Source organism: Haliaeetus leucocephalus, unplaced genomic scaffold, assembly GCF_000737465.1.
Source record: "Haliaeetus leucocephalus isolate CR32 unplaced genomic scaffold, Haliaeetus_leucocephalus-4.0 Scaffold93, whole genome shotgun sequence".
In the NCBI taxonomy this organism is placed as follows: domain Eukaryota; kingdom Metazoa; phylum Chordata; class Aves; order Accipitriformes; family Accipitridae; genus Haliaeetus; species Haliaeetus leucocephalus.
The window spans coordinates 880247-895871 of record NW_010972529.1 but is presented as its reverse complement, the minus strand read 5'-3'; the positions used below and the strand labels follow the sequence as shown (position 1 = coordinate 895871).

Sequence of the window (15625 nt, the reverse complement as noted above, 5' to 3'; positions counted from 1 at the left end):
ACTCACCGGAGGGCTGGGTACGCTGCCCAAGCCAGCTCTCAAGTCACCCAATTCCCCCTTCTCCCGGCCAAACACCAGCAGTGAAACTGCATGCAGTTTTTGAGAAACTCTGCATGCAGAGTTTTGAGAATTATAAACTTTTCCAAAAGTCTCAAGGCACAAAAGCCTTGGAAGAGATTAATGATGCCCTTCATGTTATTATTGCTGCTTGGTGGGGAAATTGTGATTCTCACTCTTGGCTGGATTCTCAAAAGAGATGAGAGTCACCGGCTCCTTTCTACATTAAAAACATTCTCATTTTCTTTCTCTTCCTTCATGTTCCCCTCTCCGGTCCCCACCTCCCCCTCTTCCCCCAAGCTGTTGGTTGAGATCTGAAAAGCAGTTCATGAATTGCTCAGGAGCTAGCAGAAATTAATAAAATGAAGCTCATTTATATTGAAATGGACTCATTACCATGCCAGCTGCCAATAATTTGCAAGACGAGAATCTTGCTGACAAGCAAGGTCCTACAGGCATGAGACTTCCCACCTGCATCCACCACACAGTGAGCAGCCCTGCGATGCGCATTCCTCACCTCCAAAGAAAAAGGAATTGCGACCATCTTTTCCCAGATTCACCTGCTGCTGCCCCAGAAAACTTGTCCAAAAGAAGAAAAAAACAGATGCAGCTGAGCATTTTATCAATTTTTCCATCCTGAAGCAGCTTTTGAGGAATTTGTAACTGAGAAAAATCTGCTCTGGGCTGAAGCAAACTCTGGTCACTTCTGTGAGAAACCAACTACAACGCCGCCCGCTCTACACACTGCCTGTGCTCCGCCAGGAAAAATCATTCTCTTCTTGCACACGTTTGTTAAAAACGTGGGAAGATCCAAAGTGGATGTTTACAACTGGATACTACATTATCCAAATCCTCACTACACTCCAGTATGTTTGAAGGGCTGGCAATATCCTTTGACACAGATGAGTACTGTGCATGCACAGCTCCTCCAAAAGAGAAGCATTTATCACTACCCATGGATTCTTTCCTGAAAAGCTTTGTTCCTATTAACTTTTACAACTTGGAGAGTCTTTCCCAAATGACACCAAGTCATACTTTTCAAGAAGAACATCAGTTTTTCATATTTCTCTTTGTCTGCCATGAATATGCACTGGAACGGTCCTCACCCCCATGCTTCCCGGTTCACCCCAACAGCCCAGGCTCTTCTGCAGCAGAAATTCTGGAGGTCTGCAGCGCTGAAGCAGCCTCAGACAAGGACTTCCCTCCGTCAAGGTCTTGGCAAAAGGGGATGCCTGTGCTCCTCCATCAGGAGGAAAGGCAGAAGCAAACATGAGCACAGCCCTATGGCCTGCTTCCCAGCACAGAGCACTTCCCTGCACAGGATGCATTTGCTCCTGTGGACGCTTGCTCTGTCAGTGGAGCCTAATCGACAGGGAAGCTGACCATGTGCTCAGACCACCAGTAACTCACCAGTAACTGTTCTCAGGGCAGATGGATATTTGTACACACTCACACATGGAACAGTTCATCTCCTTAAAAAAGAAACATCAAATAAAGATTTTCAAACTTCTATGCTTAAGACAAAATATTCAGTCTTAGAGCTGACTCCTGCAAACACGTATGCACATATATATACATCTATGATGCACGTATGCATGCATGTATGCCAATGTCTACGTATGTCAATGCAATTCCTCTTGTTCTTTGAAGGTTTGGAAGTAGCACAGCTGTATTTATTTCATAGCCACAAAACAGTGCCTTGAAAAATCAGGCCAAGGAGTTCCCACAGGGCTCATCACACAGCAACTTAAGTCAATCCAAACTGAGGAAGCTCACAGCAAACCACCATGAATGGATTAAATGAATGCATAGTAGGGAAGCAGAATACATTAAAGGAGCACCTTGTTATTCATCACATCTGCTACCTGTGATTCTAGGTACAGCAAAGAGAGGTTTGACTTTCACATGCTGGGAGCAGTTTGCAATGCCAAGAGATTAGGAAAAAAAGCAGCACACCTGTTTTCTTTTTGCTTGCAGACACTTGACATGAACATTAATGGATGAAAAATACAGAAGCTGTAGTTTTCTAAAAGCCTCCTTTTCAAAGCAGAAGGCTTCCTTTCCAGCAAGAAAAAATTAGTATGCAAGTATATCCCCTTGTCCAATGAACATGAAAAGTTGGCTAGAAGGACAACAGCTCTCCTTCAATTCTATTTTTACTTTTTGATTTCGTGATGCATTGTTTTTGTCAGATTCCAAATGCAACTGCAGATGTGAGATCAGTTGGTCATTAAGCAAATCTTCATCCAGCTTTGAGAAGCCCTTGGTAATTCTACCATAAACCATCAGGATGTATATACATCGACAGCAAGCAGTAGTCATTTCATACAGAAACTATTTAATATTAATCAGTGGCTCTGGGCTGTATTCCCCACCCACAGTCCCAGTTCCACACCACTGTAACTCCAGTGTTCGATCCTGTCTCCTGAAATGGAGAATCAGGCCCTTTATTTATAACTGGAGGCCACATTTTGTTAGCCTTTATTACCTCTAGTTAATATGAATTGCTGCCGAAATCAATCTATCAAATCACCTACCCTGAGAAGAAGGTAAATGCTCTAGTATGCTCCAGGGTCCTGTTGTCCTGACAACTCTGGCTCTCACCATTCCATACCCCTGGGCTGTCCTCCACAACATGAAACACTGCAACTCACAGGAGATGGATAGGTGGGTGGGTGGATGGATGGATGGATGGATGGCAGGACAGAGGCTGCTCTATGCCCAGATCTTTGTCTGAGAGGACTTTCTGTGACAGGGCTGGGTGCACGCATGGGTTCAGAAATGTAATTCAGAAATGCTCCAAGCTTCCCCATTCTCAATGAAACGACATACAACACTGAGATCAGAGACCTGCTCTAGCAGATTACAGAAGCTGGTTGACTTTTAAACCAGTGAAAATAAATGACAAACATGCTCCTTTTTGTGTTTTCTTTCTACAACATATAAAATGTTATAGAAACCTTTTGTTTGTGAGAAAAATTAATTTTAAACCAACCACGGCTTATACTACCTGACAAAGAGAATGGCTGCTCCTGAAACTGGAGTCTGACAACAGTGACCATCCAGACAAGGGTGGGAGGATGATCCGCGCATCCGCAAGAGCTGGCCAGCAGAGCTGGAGTTGCAAAACCTCTTTGCAGCTTTCTCACGAACACAGAATCTTTGTGTCTGTCATGGTTAGAAGAACAATGCTGGGTGAACGCTCCAGATGAAGAGGAGGGGAAAGAAAAATAAACCCACGTTCTCTTTGTGGAGAAGTCATAAAGGAAAGATGTGGGAAGCCTTGTTCCTCTAGCTGTAGCACCACACCTATGAGAATTTCTAAGGGAGGGAAGAAAAGGCAAAAAGAGAGGGAGGGAGGAAGGTCTGTCATGAGACCTAAAACCTCCCTATAGCCAACAGTCAACCATCCCCAAATCACAGCTAAAGAAAACAAAACCGAAGCATGGCACTGACAAAGCACTGTGGGGCCTTGGTAATAAATTAATGGAAGAGAAGAGCAGGTATCCCAAGGGAAAGCCCCCTCTTCAGGGTTTCTATATTTATACGAGGGGATGTGAATAATTGACATGGTTCTGGGTTTGTTTGTTTTTTAATCATTTTTACAAGTATCTGAACATGTTTTAAGTCTTCCTCCTTCCATTCCCTTTTATTTTTAATGGTGGGAAAATCCCCCTTTCTTCCCTAGGGGAAATCTGCAAGGTATTACACGTTTAGAGAAGAGGGCAAAGCAGGGGAAGGATTCTAATTTCAGATCATCAGACATAAGCAAATCTATGGGAAGCTACGAGGGCAACTCCCTGGAGCCTGTGGGGCAGACGAACAGCAGCTTGCGTGTTGCATCCTGGGAAGCAGAGGGGTTTTATAACCCGCTCTGGGCAGCTGCAGCCAGCACTAAGCCACAAGGGAGCTGCAGGGAAGAAGGAGACCACTTGGCCTCCATGGAGGGCAAGAATGAGAAAGGTAGCTACGAGGATTGCGTGTGCATTTATGTGTTACTTAAAAAAATAAAAAGAATACCCAAAATGCGGCTGAAATAAAAATAAGGTGCAGTTTGTTTATTTACCTTTAGGTTATACTTTATTGTTATTACACTTTGCTTGAAAAAGACTTTCTCCTTGTGCCAAAAGAGCAGAGAACTGCTGATACACAATGAGGATGGGACATGCCAAATGCATTAAAAAAACTTTATTCAGAAGTAACAAGAAAATGTTCAGACCAGGAGACAGAGCCTGGAACAGATCCATCAGAACATTCACGGCACAATCGAGGATGGGCAGGAGGGAGAAGCGGAGCAGGACACAGGAGACCACGCACGCACAGAACAACCACCCAGCGCCATGGTCTCTGGCAATAAAAATTCAAACCCTTGGCTTGAGTGACCGGGGAGCCACTGAGGCAGGATGTGAAGTATTAAAACGTTGCAGAAAAAAATTAAAGCTGATAATTGGCGGGGGGGGGGGGGGGCGGAATTGGAGAGGAAGCATTCAGTGTATATCCTCATTTAAGCACAGAGGTAAGTAATCTGATTTTCAAGCAATGCCAAAGACCTCACACAGATCATTAAGATGGTGCCTGAGATATGAAGACAAGTATCTAATTTTAGATACCCCGACTTAAGTACCGGGGAGGGATTCCAGAGGTCTACAGAAAAATGGGTGGCAAATTAAACACGGGCAAATGCACGATCAGACTAGCTTTCACATTTTGGTCACACTCTCTCTGACGGAGAATGAGGTACCTCACTGAGGTACAAAAGAATTATAAGATATGCTATATAATTAGTAGAAAGGATGTAAAAGTAACAACTTCCATGTTGAGGCCTCAAGGGAGCCATAATAAGGAAAAGTATTGAAGCAGAGGATGTCCTTTTAAGTTTATAGCATGCCTTGCAAAAGTTTTGGTACCAGTACCTCTCTCTGTGAGCTCCTACTTTTAAATCAGTACCTCGCAAGATTCAGCCTTCACCAGGACTGGTGTGCCAGGCTAGGACAACAGCTGCAGCACTGCAGAGCAGGGCTCAGTTCCTCCCTGGCAGCCTGTCTCCTGTGCACCCTGGGGAGACTCCCCATAGCTCCTCTTCCTCTCTGTGAAGCATGAATATAGCGCTCTCATCAACTGCAGAAAGACCCCACATGGCCATATCCCCAATTTAAAAGGGCACTGGGTGACTCCAAAGAGGAACCCCACATTTAACCAGCAGAAAGCACACGTTAAACATCCCACGCTGCCTGAAAATAAGAAAGCTTCTTGCCTGATATGTCGGCGATGCCATGGCCAGGTTGTTCTGGTGGGACAGGGCTGGGTGGAGATGCTTGAGACAGCAGTTCTCCCAGGCCAAAAAATAGGACTACCAACAGGACTACCAGCCTCAGCCTGCACTGAGCGCTCCCGCCGGGGCTGCCGGAGAGGACGGGAGAAACAAAAAGGAGCCCCAGGTGAAGAGGCAGCCCTGCTTCACAAAACCCGACCCTGGGAATTACAACTACTGTTTATTCAGAGCCTGGGAGGAGAGGCAAGCAAGCATATGACCAAATGACTGCTGTTTTCACTTGGTGTGATGATATCAACTGCAACAGAGCAGGTTTCTCAGCCTGGCATTACCATAGTATTAGCCCTCACCATTTCTCCAGCACGCAGAAAAAAGGAAAACATTCATGCAAAACTCAGCTGGTCTGTACCAGCTTGGCACTGTCAAAGTTAAATTAAGCATTCAGATTTTATCTTGCACGTCCCGACAGAACCCGATCACTCAAATACCGTCACAGAGATGTATCCGCGCCGCAGCTAAGTTTATCTGGGTTTACCGGTTTTAGTCACAACTCGTACATCACATCTCCTGACACAGCTCCTGCTGATAGCTCTTCCCCATGGGAGCAACACACAACACCAAAGACCGCACGTTGGGTGTTGCTTCTTTAATTAAGAGGGGGCAAAACCCATGAGAGATGGTAATCCTGGGGGAAGACACCCTCGGGGCTCAGAGGGTGAGCCTCCACCCTGGGAAGAAGCGGGCAGGGACCACACAGCCCTGCCATGGAGTGGGGAAAAGGACCAATCAGCAAATGTTTTTTGAGAGGAAAAGCCAAAACTACCAAAAGTCAGGCTAAGGTAGCTTTGTGATGGAAAGCTGAAACCCGTCAGCTCTGAGCGTGGCCTCAAAATAAAATGAATGCTTTGCCGTCATTTTCAGTAAGGGCACGGGGGAGCAAGGCATGTGAATCACCACGTCTGAGGTATCTGAGGAGCAAAATTCAAAGAGTTTAAAAATGTGCCAGTCAGCAGGCATTTTGAATCTGCATCCCCAAACTATGAGAGAAGTGGGGCAAGAAACCACAGGGACATAGACAAAATTTTTTATATTAAAACCTGCGGATCAGGATCCTGCCTGGGACTGGAGAACAAGAGATCCCAGCAATGACATACCCATCCGTCTGGCCTCAACAGCACGCAAGGCCAGAGAGCACATCTGAGAGATGGAACACATGGGAAGAAATGAGGAATTCAATAAAATGCAATACAGATTGGGGCACGCTACTCTGATTGCTTTCTCCAACAAGATGACCCATTCTGCAGGGGAGGAAAGGGCAGAAGTTATCTTTCCAGGAATCTACTATTTAAGCTGAAGGTGACGAAAACTGGCATAGGAATTATGATATACATAAGAAACTTTGCAAAGAGGTCGTGCTGAAAGGAGAATTATCTGGCTCAAGGGACCAGGTTTTTTAATGTTTTCAGTGATGAAACACAAAGAAAAAAAATGTACCAGTGACTTGTGCTGATGACACAAAGCTAGAAAAAGTCACAATACAGAAGAGACCTTTTGTCTCATATTGATTCCAGAGGACCATAAGCTCCTGTCATAAAAATGACAAAAAAGCAAATGTAATCAAAAGATACACCAAGCAAGACTTGCCCAGCAGAAACAGGAGTGAATGCCGCCACAGAAGATATTGACCTCATCTGAATAACATGCACAATCCTCATCATCCTTGGCAAAGGTTAATACAGGCCAGACTACCTTGAAGAAAAGCAAGGCAGACACAATGAAGCAAAGAGCTTCACTCTGAGAGGTGAAAACAACAGGACTGCCTCATGTGGCAAAACGAGAGCCTGCAAAAGGACATGATTTATGTTCACGGGCAGAAAAGGGTAGGTTAAAAAAATCATAAATTCAAATAGCTGTATTCATAGTAATTTCATCCTGACAAAACAAGCAAGGCAAGGTTAAAATAGACTGTGCCTTCCTCCCACTCCCTCTCCCCTTTGCAAATGGCCTCAAGTCAGGGAGTGGTCCCTGGTACTCAGCTCGAGCAGCGAGACCTGCCTAAAAACAGCCAGCCCCCAGTGTGTGCATGGATCTCTAGGACAAGAGAGATGCACAGCAGGCAGGTCCCCACCATCCCAGTGTGACTGGTGCTGGCCCCAGGAGCTGCAGGAGCAAGCCAGGGTGATCTCTCTCTCAGATGCATTTCAATGGACAAGGATTGAAGACTATACAAGTTTTGCACAATAATTTCTCTTAGACAGATTAAACTTTGCCTCTAGGATAACAAAACTGTTGTCAAATGGGACACAAGCATGTAGCAAACAGGCAGCTTTCTGCACCGAGCAACCCCAGTGGATCCAGCTGGCTTGTTCAGGAGATGATTACTGCCCTGGATTTCATGAACTGACCAACCTTGGTGGGATCCATGGACCACAGTCGCATCAAGGGATAGCGGTCGTCCTTTCAAAAGATGTGAAACTCAAGCTGTTCCTGAGCAATATGAAAAAAGTAACATATTGATTCTGCTGGACTAATCCTCCATAATTTGGCAGGCACAATATTTGGTTCAAGTTCTCCTCTGACTTTGCAAACTATGGTCAATAAAGGTAAAATGTTGCTCCTGGCACACATAAAATACCTGTAATTAGTGCAAAGCCAGCACTGCCAGATGACCAGCTGTGGGTCTTGTACCTTTGAGCTCCTGACACCCTACAGAGCAGACTGCCAAAAAGAGCTTTAATTTTCTTCTTCTTTTGAAAATGACTCAAAAAGTATCACCAGAGTAGGAGCAAGGAGATGTGTTCCAAATCCTAGGTGGGAATTTTCCAGCACCAGGCTCTCACTTTCTCTTAGTGCCTCAATATTTAAATATTATATAAAAAGCATAAGCAACTAATTACGAGACAAACTGAGGACAACTGTTCCAGGAACATCCGATAATGTAGTAACTCAAGAAAGCCTCTTGCAAAGGTGCCTCCCACAGGAGAAGTGAAAAATGGAGACTTTAGGCTCATCAGACAGAGGACTTTCATCTGGACCTCCCTGGTTTTGGAGGAGTGACATACTCTTTGGTATAGGATGGTAAGCAGCATGCGGGTGCGTGCACAAGCACAGGAGTGAGGATTGGGAAGCCACTCTTTCTCTATTTTATTAGTCTATCTGGAAAATTAAGTTTTCAGTTTAAAAAACTGAGTCAAATCCGTAGTTGTAGCAATCACTCACAGCCTTGGATCCTGCCGCGCGTCTGCCTAATCCCGCTTGGGATCTCCAACGACGCAGTATCACTTGACTGTGGCCCTCCACAGCTTATAACCGGCTCCAGAGTTTCTTAGCTGTCCCAAACTCATAAACCACATTTCAGTGAATAAACCATTCACCAGAAAAGAAAAATTGATTGCCTACCCAGAAGTAAAACATTACTGGAAAGTCACCCGGTAGAGCTATTTATTAGAGAGAGTGCTACAGATGCCGCCTGACTGAAACACAACCAGAGCATTGGTGGAAAACTGCTTACTGTCAGCTCTGGTTCAATGCCTTTTTTTATAAAAGAAGGTCACGAATAAAATGTTCTGCCTTAATATTTATAGGAAGAATATTTTCCTTACCTGTAGCAGTTACTGTGGGATATAGTCACATAAATGAAACATTATATGGTGCTAAAGTATTATGTGGGGGTTTTTTAGGAATTCTAAAGTATGCATTAGAAATGCAAACTTCTCACAAAACAATAGCTGTACCTCTTCAAAAATGCTGGGTTGGTGAAATATCAGCCACCCCATCAAACAAAGACACAGTAAATCTACACAGCACTTGATATTTTCAGCAGTAGTAAGTGTCATTCCATCATTTCAATGCTTCATGTTGGTATGTGGCCCAAAATAGTCCTAAAAGAAAATAACCAGTTTCCTCTTTAAATTTAAAGAGTGGTAGATGATTTTAGTAGCTGAGAAAGCTCCTGATATTTTCTGTGGCATCATTCCCAGCCCAAATGAAAATAAAAATTGCACTAAATGTACACACAGTATATTTGTGGACACACTGACCATATTCACCTATGTCCACATTACAAGTGAATTATTCAGCCCACCTTAGCTCACAACAGTTCCTGAATTCATATGAATGGCATCTGTCTGACAAATGGAATGATCTCCAAGCTGCAGGAAAGACCACACTTTCCCAATAATTTGCCAGCACTGTTTTTGTCCATATGCACACAGCCTCCCACTGTCTTACCGGATAAAGTAATTTTTACTGAAACAGGTGTTAAAAATAATATCAGGGAAATGGAATTTCAGTCCTCTTGAAAGGCACATTTCCTCCCTTCTGCGCCAAAGCCACCAGGAGAGGTGACTCTCCTGTGCCTTCCACTCCACCAGCAGCCACAGCCTCACCATATCTCCACACTGATCCTACAGACCTAGGGCAGAAGGAGTAACTTATTTTTTGCAACAAGTGGATATACCTCAAAGACAAAGAAAAGACTACTGCCATTTTGAAGGGGAATTCTAAAGGCAAGCCCTTTAAAGAGGGGCCAAAAGAGAGAAGCAAAGGGCACCTTTACAACTGAGATAAACAAAGACTCCTTGATTTTGCAGTGCTGCACCAGCCTTTGCACTTCTTTTTGGAAGACTATTCTTTGTGCTGATTCAGAGGTCTTTACTGTTGAGGTTTTCAGATTGCTAGTACAAAGTCTGCTCTACAGATGCTCTGGCAACCTCTGGATGTTTTGCCATCAGAGACAGTCTTCCCATCTTAAAAGATCACTTTATCACTCAGCATTGATGGGCTGCACATCCCTTCAAGTCGCCCAAGAGTGAAATCAAAACATTTCAAATGCAATTCCCTCCTCCACTTGTTTACTTGTTTTTTTCCACCACTTTTCAGAGTCGACACACCTACATGAAGAGATGAGGAGGGGAAAAAAAAGCCAGTATTTTGCACTTTATCATTTACAGTTTTCAACCAACTCCTACAAGATCTTTCTCAAAAAGTTACCCCCTGTACATTAAAGGAGGAAAGACAGCTCTGTGCAGTGCACGAATCTAAGCACAGTCTCAAAATTGAGGCCAGATCTACGTTACAAACATTTGCCAGCACAGCTATGTCAGTCACAAATGGGATGGAGCATGACCTCTGATTATGCCTGCAGAGGCCACTGCAAAACAGTTATAGGAGCAAAACTGTGACATGACTTACAGTAACACTTTTTTTTCCCCAAAGAAAAACAAGCTTAGAATAAGCTCTTCCAGCAAAAGCACTGTTTTGCAGGCATAAGTGCCAGCCGCATGAAGGCTTTGTACCACTGCAAGGAGGCTGTGCTGGTGCAGCACACCAGTGATGTGCCATTAACACGTATCTGGCCTTGCTGCACCCCAGTCCTGCACCTGCCCTCAGCGATGTGATGCCTTTCTTCATTCTTCCACCAGCCCTGCTGCTCTCAGCTTGCTAGGAGGGGAAAGTCATTCTTTTCTCCGTTGGTCCCTGTCGCGCAAAACCTGGGCTGCTCCGAGCAGCCTCAGGTCGCTGCAACACACAGCAACACAAATGCTCTCCTTTTGGCAATACTGCAGCCAATTGCTTCTCATCTGTGAGGCTGCCAGCTTCTGGCTGCGCCAAGGGTGGGCAGAAGCCTCAGGTCTGTCAGGGGAAGAAAAAGCGTCTCCCTCCACAGTGCTGACACCATCCTTTTCTTCAAAAGGAAGCTGTCAAGCTTATGCATATCGGTCTCACTCAGAACAAGCCGCCACACGAGTGATCCAGCAAGCCTCCCGCCTGCAGAAATAACAGCTCTCTTAAACACCTTGCCCAAAAGCCTTAGTGAAATCAGTGGAAAATTAATTCAATGGGCTTTGGATCAGGCCCCTGAAGAAGTGATGAGGTTTGGAGAGTCGCACACAAAACCAAAAACCTTAGCCCAGCTTCCGCCGTTTCTGAATTGCAATGGGAAATTCTTTGCCTCATGCATGTAACTTTCACACCAAAAAGGAAAAGGCAAAAGGGAGCAAAGAACAGAAGGGAAAAAACCTCGGAGAAACAAGATGCTATTTCTCTGGCTTTTCTAAAAACCATTTCCTCAGCAGCCATTTTTAGCGCCCTTTTCTTTGGCCCACTGTCCCCTCACCAGCTGGGCTGTGCATGAGCCTCTAAAGCCGGCTCCACTCACTCCTCTCTCAGGGTCTGTCTTACCAGGGTTTGGCTGCGAGGAAGGCTCCTTCTCCTCCTCCTCCTCTTCTCCCTGCTCTGGCCCAGGAGATCCAACAGCCCCAGTGAGGAGGAGGAGGAGGAGGAGGAAGCAAAGGCAGTGGCAGGCAGTGCTGCCACTCTCCCCAGCTGCTGGCTCCCAGCATCACCCCAGGTAGCAGTCCCAGGGCAGCACATCTCACTTTCCCATTTGGAAAAAAAAAAAGTGTCCTTCAAAGGAAACTCACAGTAAGCATTTTGAAAACACCCTTGTTAACATCTTTTTTTTTTTTTTTTTTTTAAATACCTGAAATTCTCACAGCAGCTACTTTCAGGCAGGGTACCCAAAAAGCAACCAAACACTCTTGTTCCTCTGCAAAAAGTGCTCAGTGCTTTAACCTTTTGAGAGCCAAACAAAGACAGCACAGGCCGGAGAAAAATCATCCCTCCTTTCAGGATCTCACAGGCTGTAGCATCCAATATACCATCCTACTGGTGACATCTGTAAGGTTGCAATTAGCTACCAGTATTTCTGTAGCCTTATATAGTGTAGCAAACAGTAAATCCATTAACTGTGACATTTTTGTGGGATTTCTGTCGGTTCGTTTGTTCCAGAGGCTTATATTTATAGAAGATACAGAAACCTGACAGGCTACCTTTGTTTGCAGTGTTTCAGACAGATTCACCAACTTTCAGGGTTCATTTCAGGTTTAATTATTAGATTAATAATCATGTACACTGGCAGTAAATCCCTTTTAAAGGTAATAAAAACATTTGAAGAGTAACAATGTTAAAAACAAGAGTGACACTCCTCCACACATCACCCAAAATCCCACTGCATCAATTAATATGCGGGATATTGTTTAGCCTGACCACTTATCAGCACAGCAGGTTGCAAGGGAAAAGTAATTTAAACCAGCCGTGTCTGCAACGGTTTTGAAATGAAACAAACTACTACAGCGATGGCTGGAAACGTGGTTTGAGGCCAGTTTCTACAACATCCATTTGCTGTGAGCTCTGCTTTACCCTGAAAAGTCTGAGTGATTCACCGGACAGAGGAAGAGGGGGAAGAAGGTGGCTTTTGGCACAGACCTCATTCCTTGGGATGGGGTGATGGGGTGGGGAAAGGGACCCATGCACCATCAGCCTGGCAATTTAGGGGTCAACAGCAAGCACCGTGGTGAGAGGGCAGTGCAGGCCCCTGGAACGGGGACAGGGACAGGGACAGGCACCGCTGCTGCTCATGGGTACCAGCGCTGTGTGTGTGCCACAGGCAGAGGAAAAGAGGCAAACTGCCCCTCAACCACCTCACCCCTCTCCGTCTCAAAATAGAGGCCATGCAGCAGCCCCCGCAGGAGAGGGCTGCGAACAAAAGAAGCCAGACACGAGGTTTGGCATGTCTTATCTACGCCCAGCTGTGGGAAAGGAGGGAGGCACTCAATTATCACTTCTCACACAGGTTTTAACATGCCTGAACATATTCTCTGCCTCTTAAAAAAAAAAAAAAAAAAAACACAACCAAAAAACATGAAAAGGAACGTATAATCGCTTTTGCAGGGTACCTTTCTGCTCCAGCTTGCAGAGTCTGCCCCGCCATGTACTTTTCCCAGCACAATATGACATGCAAAACATTTTACACAATGGGCACCTCGAACTTTTCAAGGGAAACAACTTCCCCTAGCCCCACCGGCAAATTAGGCAGAGGCTTTTGCTGACAGCTCCCATACCGACAAGGAAAAACGCCCTGGTGAAATCTGAATATGGTTGTGAAGTTAAAAAAAAGTGTTTGTTTACACAGGAGATGCAGGAAGGTCCAGCCAAACATGCATCCAAGTGCATTCTAGGCTGCTGAGTTCAGGCTTTCAGTCAAACAACTCTTGCAGCACGTGGAGGAAGCACACACATAAAGTGCTGCATTTTTAGCATGTACTGAAATGCCAAGAAAACCTACCTGGATGGCTCTAACCAATACTGCAACATGGAGGTGCGTACGCTGGCAGGGAAGAATCTTCACGAGAACAGTTTAGCTGTGGGCAGGCAGAAAGCCATGCCAACTCTCTGCTGAGTATTACAAGTGCATCTCCCAGAGCCATTCATGAAAGCTGGTGCTTAATTTGAGGCATGAAGCATTGAGAAAAACCCAGATCATGAGGCAGCTAACACGATCCGGAATATCAGAATGGGAGAGGAAAGGAAAGGGATTGCAGTTAATCTTACTAACGAGCAAAAAGACTGGGAACACTCAAGGAAGGTTTTGCGTGGGGACTTATACGCGCTCACAGGAGCTCAGCAAGGTTAATAACCTGCTTTTCATACAATGCCACATGTAAATATGCAATTTTAGGGCACAGGGCCAACTTTGTAAGTTTATGCTCAATAGTTTCATTTTGATCTTCCTCCCTAAAGCCTGGCTTCCAACTGCATTTTGAAAAGGAAACAAGTCCTATACTTGTCTTAACAAGTGGACAACACCTGCTCCAGCGCTTTGGTTTTACTGTATTGTTTGGGTTTTGTTTTTTAAAGCCCAACCTAACAGGCTTAGGGAAAAAAAAAGGCCCATAACTAGTTTCAGGAATAAGAGAGAAAAAGACTTTATTCATTCACTCCTTTGTTTTCAGGAAGCTTATCCTGACATTTCTCTGTCAATACATCATGAAAAATGCAGAAAATACAAACACAGGCAGAATGGTGCTTCAAAAGGAAAAGGTACGGCCCTGCTTTGGCTCCCAGTTTCTTCTGACCCAGCCTATATTCTGGGATATTTCTGTATCATCAAGAGACCTTTTTACTGGAACTTTTAACAAGCAGGGAAAACACAGCAGCATCCCGCTTGCCAAGTGTAATTTGTTTATGCAAGATTTCCAGAATCCATCTTCTTTTCCCCCACTGAAATCTGATGTCCACTCACAAGGAAGATACTTAAATGTTATAATATGAGACCTGAGCAAAGCTCAGCACTGCTGTAATGGAAGTTGGCTCCCACCAGACTCAAGGGATGTTTTTATATGAACAGTCACATGACTGAAGTTAAGTACTGTCCCGCAGTGCTACACCAAGGTCATTATTTCAGATATCACCCTGACGAGTAACTTTATTAAAAGAAACAAGATTAAAAAATTATGCAGAATTCCAGACAGAATTAGCCCATAATTCAAGTGAGCAGCTTGAAGCACGGATCAATGCGAAGCAAGGATTGCTAGCACGCCTATTTGGCAATGAAGCCATCCCTGGGCTAGCATCTTTTCCAGTGAACTTTCAGATGAAGATTAATAGAGACATGAGGACAGCTCGCAGTTTAACCTGTCAGCCAGTGACTTCGGACTAAATTGAATTATGAATTGTTGATCCCATAAGAACGCTACTTAGATGTTTTCTTGCAGTGTACATCGCTTAAGATGCTATCCATCAAAATGAAACAGAAAAGAATTTTTTGTTTGCTATCGGTGATTTTGCCCAATTAATTCATTAATGGAGTTTGAGGTAAATATTCAGAAGAATGCCACATGGTGTGAACAGATAAATAAGATGTCCCACTGGACATATTTTCTAACTTAGCCTGTATTTACGGGAAGCATTAAATAACAAAACTGAACAACAGTGAACACCGTTCTTAGTACTAAAATAAAATTAAAAAACAAAAATGTTGTTAATTTTGTTGATTACTTTGCTGTGCCAAGTGTAACAGGTGGATAAATTCTTACAGAAAGGATATAATTCACAAGGAACATTCTTGCACTACCTGGAGGTATGCAAGCGACAATCTGAAACACTAAAGCCAGCCTAGCCCATGGCACAGGAGTGGTATCTCAAGCCCGTGTGTTCAAATGCCGTGGCAGCCTGTCTGGTGGGTTTTGAGCTGTGGTCTCTGCAGTGGCCCACGGGAATCCAGGGGACCGGGAGAGCATGGCCATAGCTGCTACAGTACGCAGCACGCTGCCCACTGACTTCTAAGGGATTCACACCTCTGCTGGAATGGTTTTTTGGGATGTACTGACCAAAAGATGTTGAAAGCCACTGCCCAAAAGTACAGGCTATGCACACTAGAATGGGTGTGAATTTGCATATAGAGAAGGATAAATCAGGATAAATCACATTCAATTTCATGACAGCTAACTATAA

The 15625-nt window shown here is 44.5% G+C and overlaps 1 protein-coding gene across 3 annotated transcripts in view; it reads right to left on the bottom strand.

Annotated features, from left to right (window-relative positions):
* The window catches only part of TIAM1 (T-cell lymphoma invasion and metastasis 1), a 156299-nt gene that overhangs the window by 90840 nt on the left and 49834 nt on the right, over positions 1-15625 (bottom strand). The window lies entirely within an intron of this gene.